This window comes from Canis lupus, chromosome 17 (assembly GCF_003254725.2).
Source record: "Canis lupus dingo isolate Sandy chromosome 17, ASM325472v2, whole genome shotgun sequence".
In the NCBI taxonomy this organism is placed as follows: Eukaryota; Metazoa; Chordata; class Mammalia; order Carnivora; family Canidae; genus Canis; species Canis lupus.
This window is the reverse complement of record NC_064259.1, coordinates 35812842-35819969: the sequence shown is the minus strand read 5'-3', so window position 1 is coordinate 35819969 and position 7128 is coordinate 35812842. Positions and strand designations below refer to the sequence as shown.

Below are 7128 nucleotides of genomic sequence, written 5' to 3'. Positions count from 1 at the left end.
GTGAAAGAAGCCCGTCTCAAGAGGTCACATTTATATGAAATACCTAGAGACAGAAAGTAGATTCCTAGTCGTCAGGGGCTGGAAGAGAGGGAATGGGGAGTGGTTGCTAATAGGTACTGATATTTTTGTGGATTATGTACATGTTCTAGAATTAGGTAGTGGTGATGATTGCGCAACCTTAGGAATTTAAAAGCTATTGAATTGTATATTTTATTTTGTTTTTTTTTTTTAAGATTTTATTTATTTAATTCATGAGAGACACAGAGAGAGGAAGAGGCAGAGACACAGGCAAAGGGAGAAGCAGGCTCAATGCAGGGAGCCCAACGTGGGACTTGATGTTGGGTCTCCAGGATCAAGCCCTGTGCTGAAGGCAGCGCTAAACCGCTGAGCCACCGGGTTGCCCTGAATTGTATATTTTAAAGGGGTGAATGCTATAGTATGTGTATCTTCATCTTCTAAAAAAGATAATGCAGTCTAATGGTTCACAATTCAAAAGACGCAAAAGTCAGCAATGAAAAGTCTTCCTTCTTCCTCTGAGAGAAGCTGCCCATCACCCCTGCAGCCCTTTGGACATGTGTGCTCATCAAGGAGAAAGTTTTTTGTTGTTTGAGATGTAGTTCTATGCACTTATTTTCCCTTTTTTATCCTCTGCACACTGCTTTGAATTTTGCTTTTTTCTTAGGCATGTGTTCTTGACTACAATCTATGAGCCCCTTTTATATTATACATTCTGGAACAATTTACTGCAGATTAACACACCCTACAGATTAACATGAGGTAGCTGTCTATAATAAGTATTAACGTGATGATATTTAATTGTATTATATCATCATCAGTAAGCAGTCTTTATCAAGTCCAATCCAGATCAAGGCACTGGAATTAAATTGAGTCTCATCTGTGCTCGGGGAATCTGGGTCTTGGCCAAAGCGCCCCAGTATCTGCCTGGCATTTTGTTTTTAGAAGAGTTTGTGGTTATATGATTCCTGGTGAAGATATACACATACAGGTGAGCCTTCACTCTTCTGAACATTTTTGTTCCTGAAGACGCTTGAGAGAACTGCTTAAATTGAGTCAGGTAGGTAAAGAGATGGTCTGACCTGCCCTGGGCCACAGTCAACAAAGACCAAATACACAGCCAAGGACCACATTTGGAAACCCCCTCCTGGGGCGCTGCCAAGCCTGGGCTGTGTGTGGTTACCGGTGGCCCTGCACAGAAGCCCACAGACCCCAGAGCTTATGAGTTAAAGCAGCAAGTTCCAGAACAAGCCCCCTGCTGCTCTCATTAAGATTAGATGGCTCGGGATCCCTGGGTGGCGCAGTGGTTTAGTGCCTGCCTTTGGCCCAGGGCGCGATCCTGGAGACCCGGGATCGAATCCCATATCGGGCTCCTGGTGCATGGAGCCTGCTTCTCCCTCTGCCTATGTCTCTGCGCCTCTCTCTCTCTCTGTGTGTGTGACTATCATAAATAATAAAAATTAAAAAAAAAAAACTTCTTTAAAAAAAAAAAAAAGATTAGATGGCTCATTTTGTGCTGGACTCCTTAAAATCTTTTAGAATCGAGGTCTTAGGGTCAGTTTTTGTTCATTTGTTCATCTGTATGATAGAAATTTCTGTATACAAACCACTGACCAGGGAGCTTCAGCTGGTCCATTTCTCTTCTCTGACTCTTGCTGCCCTTGTTGTTCCTGTTGGTGCTTCTAAATGAAGGGCCCCAGAATGTCTCATTCTCTGGTTATGAAGTTAGTAGGACATGTATCCCAAGTGGTGTTCTCATCAGGCTTTCAAGTCATTTCCTGGTGATGGTCCCTCTGCCCTAACACCATGGGTGCCAGCAGCATGCCGTCTTGCTGGCCCCTCTTCCAGGTAGAGTGACTAAGCCCTGCAGGAGTGGAATGCAGGGCTTCCTCCCATGCGTGGATAAGGGGCCATGGAAGGGGGTGGAGTCAAATGTGCTGTGGGGTTTAAAAGCTGGAGAGACAGAATCAAGGGCAGAGGCTCTGGATATGAATAACCCTAGTCCACACGTTGTAGAGAGGATTAATGAAATAATGCAGTCATGCACCAAATGTGCTTAGAACAGCTGCTACTCAAGAAGTGTTGGCCTTGGCAATGAGAACATGGAGCAAAACAGCTGTCTACAGAAGAGAAGGCCCATCGAGGAAACTATTTTGCAGAAACCACAGAGGCCATCTGGCCTCGGATTAAGAGCTTTGTGAGGGTCTGGGGCAACAATTAGAGGGAATGCAATAAGGAATACACTGGGAGGAAATCAATTGCTTGGCAGCTGCAAGAAGGGCCCACCTGTGGGATCCCTGGGTGGCTCAGTGGTTGAGCATCTGCCTTTGGCTCAGGGCATGATCCTGGGGTCCCAAGATCAAGTCCCGCATCAGGCTCCCTACATGGAGCCTGCTTCTCCCTCTGCCTGTGTCTCTGCCTCTGTGTCTCTGTGTCTCTCATGAGTAAATAAATAAAATCTTAAAAAAAAAAAAGAAGAAGAAGAAGGGCCCACCTGAGGTAGAGAATCATGGTGGAGTGAACACTGCCTCTTGTCAAGAGATTCTCAGAACTCAAGTGTTGTATTACCTTTGTTGTACCGTTGTTGTATTGACTGACTCATAATAAGATCACTGGAAAAATATTTGTAAATGCTGAGTTTTCTATCTGACACAAAATAAGCACTCAATAAATGGTGGTGGTGGAGGTGGAGGTGATGTTTCAGGGAAGACTCTAGAGACTCTAGGGCAGACTCACATTTGTTGAGCAGGTGTTATGAGGAGCTCACTTGGGTGTAAACCAGGGCAGGGCACCTCGGCCTCCAAGGGAGAAAAGCTACTCTATATAAGAGAGTAGGAACTTCATTTTCCTGGGTGAAGATAGGGATTCCAGAAGGAGGAGAGTCAGGGATGAGGTCTTAAAAGAGAAACAATTTTGGGAAAAAAGAAATGTATCCAGTAGGCAATTTGTTTTGGCTTTGAAGTGTGAGGTTAACCTTTTTCTTGGGCTCCTCAACATCATCTGTAAAGTCTATGCTTTCCTCCACAGGTTTTGGAAAAGTTATTACCAGAGTCTCAAAGAGAGTTTGAGTCCTGTGCTGAGTTAGGCATATGATTAAAAATAGACTAAGCCCATGGTGGCAGGATCCAGAAGACAGAGAACTGGTGATATCTGGCATATACTGTCACTGCCATGATCACAGTGAATCCAGAAAAGGGACCAGTGTTGGGGACAGGAGAAGCAGATGACAGCTAAGAGCATGATCTGAGGGGAGTGGAAGAACTCTGACTGTACATTCCTTAAACCAGCCCCTGAAGGAATCATAGCAGGAAGAAGAAAGATGGTTTAAACTTCAAAGGAAGCAAAGGGTCATGAGGTACAAGTTAAGCCAGCGTGGAGTGTCTTGAGCCATACAGCAGCAAACGGCACACTCTGCCCACATGGTGGTTTGGTTGATTGTGCCTGAGAGTCTTGGGTCTGGATTGGATGCCCTTAGATCTGGGTCCGGAGGCACTACACGTGTGCAGTTTGCACTTCTTTCTTGTGGGGGTCTCAGAGAAGGCCAGATTCCTTGAGTTCTACTGGCTGACATATTCCTTTTACCCTAATGACATGGGTGAGTTGGCTCTAGTTGTTCCTCAACTAGTTAGTTCCTCTAGCAGAACATAAACAGTTTGGGATCCCTGGGTGGCACAGCGGTTTAGCGCCTGCCTTTGGCCCAGGGCGCCATCCTGGAGACCCGGGATCGAATCCCACATCGGGCTCCCGGTGCATGGAGCCTGCTTCTCCCTCTCTCTCTCTCTCTCTGTGACTATCATAAATAAATAAAAAAAAAAAAAAAAAAGAGAACATAAACAGTTTGGAAAGAGAGGATGGAGCTGGCAAGGCCCACTTATTCAGTGGTTTGACACTATACCTGAATTTCCAAATTGGAAATACATGACCCCGTTCACCAATCGACAAACATAAATGCATAGTTTTTAGTTCCACACACTGAAAACTATCTGAGATGCCTGGGATATGACTGTTCTCTTTCCCTTTACCTCCTTGCAATTGCCCTCAATACTGAGGCCAATTTTAACTTTACTTGCCCTGAACATTAACTTTAATGATTTGGCTTACTCAAAACCCAACATCACACTAAATATACTTCTGTTAGTCTGAGGCTAGGTATATCAGAATGTGACCTTGTAATATGACTTTGTTATATCTCCCCATTCTGACCCTACTGGCCCATGAAGGGGAGAAGCTGGTGGCTATTATTTCTCAACAGGCACCATGACTTCATAACCTGAACCATATCCCATAAATCCGATCAATACATGTTTTTGTTGTTGTTGTTGTTTTAGATTTTTTATTTATTATGAGAGAGAGAGAGAGAGAGATGCAGGCTCCATGGAGGGAGCCCAATGTGGGACTTGATCCTGGGACTCCAGGATCATGCCTTGGGCCAAAGGCAGGCACTAAACTGCTGAGCCACCCAGAGATCCCCAATACATGGTTTTAAATGATATTGTCTTTAACTTTGTTTTATCAAGGAGGCTGTGAAATCTCTGACCCTAATCTTGTCTTTTTATTTGGGAAGTAGAGGCTGTGCTCTTTGTAAAAGGACTTGGGTTAGGGGATCCCTGGGTGGCGCAGCGGTTTGGCGCTTGCCTTTGGCTCAGGGCGCGATCCTGGAGATCCGGGATCGAATCCCACATCGGGCTCCCGGTGCATGGAGCCTGCTTCTCCCTCTGCCTATGTCTCTGCCTCTCTCGCTCGCTCTCTCTCTGTGTGACTATCATAAATAAATAAAAATTAAAAAAAAAAAAAAAAAGAAAAGGACTTGGGTTATTCCTGGAGTAATCCAGATGGGGTTTTTATGTTTAAGCTTATTTAAATGGTGGCAACTTCTCTTCCTGCACAGAGTATTTTTATATACTTTTTAAGATTTAAATTGAGGACTAAAGCTACAAATGCTTTTACTACGATTAATGTTTTAAAGATTAATGTTGGGGACGCCTGGGTGGCTTAGCGGTTGAGTGTCTGCCTTTGGCTCAGGGCCTGATCCTGGGGTCCTGGGGTCGAGTCCCGCATTGAGCTCTCTGCATGGAGTCTGCTTCTCCCTCTGCCTATGTCTCTACTTATGTCTCTCATGAATAAATAAATAAAATCTGTAAAAAAATAAAGATTAATGTTGTGTTTGTATGTATGAATGTACTGTACTCAGGCAGGTCCACTGATAACTTTTTTATTCTCCAGTCGATGTTTCTTGCTTCCAGGGATACAGAATGGCTATGGTGGTTAGTTTTATGTGTCAGCTTACTGGGGCTAAGGGTGCTCACAGAGCTGGTGAAACAGTCTCTCTGGGTGTGTCTGGGAGGCTGTCTCTGGAAGAGATCAGCATTTGAACTGGCAGATTGAGTAAAGACGATCACTCTTACATGGGTTGGGCTTCATCCATCTGTATTGAACAAGATGGTGGATGCAGGATGAATCCATTCTCTCTGCTTGAGCTGGGACATCCATCTTCTGTCTTGGATATCACTGTTCCTGTTTTTCAGGCTTTCAGACTCAGACCAGACTTACACTATCACCCCACCACCCCCATGCCTCCAGACTCAGACAGAACCACACCACCTGCTCTCCTGGTTCTCCAGCTTGCAGATGGCAGACTGTGGGACTTCCCTGCTTCCATCACCGTGTGAACCCATTTCTGTAATCATAAATACATACATAGATATTCATCCTATTGATTCTCTTTCCCTAGAGAACCCTGTCTAATACTGTGGCTCCCTTAGAAAGGGATACTGTCAAAAGTCAGCTTTCTCAGGGGCCTTTCCAGCTTTCAGGACAGCTTGGGGAATGGGAAAGATGGCTCTCACTGGACAATAGAGAAAAGGTCCAGTGCTTAACAAACACATGATCATGTGGGGAACAGGTGCTATGCAATGTGCCTAAGTTTCAGTCTGATTTTTCTTTCTTTTTTTTTTTTTCCAGGTAAAAGGAATGTTTATTTATTTAGCATTTATGGGCCTAATGCCTCCATAAATAAACCTGTACAGAGTTGGGAAGTAGGCCCACAAGAAATACAGGAGCCCAGAGAGCATGTATTAAGGCTCAGGGATCAGTACATGTCATCAGGCTCAGCATCCTCCCATCTCCAAGGGCACTAACAAAGCTGTGGGCCTCTCCATTGGAATGGATACAACAGGATCCCTGCTGCAGGACATCCCAAAATGTGGGGGATCCATTGCAGGCTCAGCCTATGATCCAGGCCCAAAAGTTCCAGCCTTCTCTGCCACCTCCAGGGCTAACTCCAGGTTCTGGTCAAACAGCTCACACCTGATGGGCATTTCGAGGGAGTAGAATGGATTCTTGAGGGCAAAGTCTGAGTAGATCTCATAAATCTTTTGGAGAAGAGAATCTATTCCCGCTTGCCTAGGATTCGCCAGCACCGCAAACTTGATCCCTGTCAGTGTCTGGAAGCAGTGCAGTTTGCACGAGTCGGTCTCCAGCATCTCAGTGCCTGAGCTGCCCTGTTCTGGAGACAGCTGGGAACCGATTGCAAACAGCGAGTGGAACATAGAGGCCAACATAAGCTTCTCATTGGAGGTGAGGCGAGGTCGGCCAGATCGAATAGACACCGGGTAATTGGCAGGATTGCTCAAGTACCCCAGCACCTCTTTCCCATCAGCCGTGAACTTGCCGTTCACGTCCACGCCATTGATGGCCAGCACTGTGGCCCACCCGGATGCTGTCGTGCTGGCCGAAGGCAGCTAGGACACGCTCGTCGTGCAGCTTGAGCAGCAGATCAAGAGGGTGACTGGAAGTTTTCTCAGCCTCGGCCCTTGGTGCGTAGCTGTCCAGCCGGTGGATCAGGCCGCCAGCTTTGCTCACCACATACACACTAAAAATCGCCATTGCGGCGGCCCAGACTGATTTTTCTAGAATCAAGGAGTGGAGGTGTGAGGCCAACTCCATTCTGGCTAGAGCTCCAAATTCTCTCTGTTTCATGGCCACGGGCCCAAGATCAAAAAGGAGGAGCACGTGAGGTTCAGGACAGTCCCTGTACCCCAGCCACCAGGAGCAGGGGCACCATCTGCACCCTCTTTGTCTGCATTGTTTAGCCAGAAAGGACCTCCCCAAGCC

The 7128-nt window shown here is 46.0% G+C and overlaps 1 pseudogene; it reads right to left on the bottom strand.

The window, feature by feature from the left end:
- Window positions 1-6209: 6209 nt before the first annotated feature.
- Window positions 6210-6900, bottom strand: LOC112664416 (trafficking protein particle complex subunit 4-like; annotated as a pseudogene).
- Between the last annotated feature and the right edge of the window lie 228 nt (window positions 6901-7128).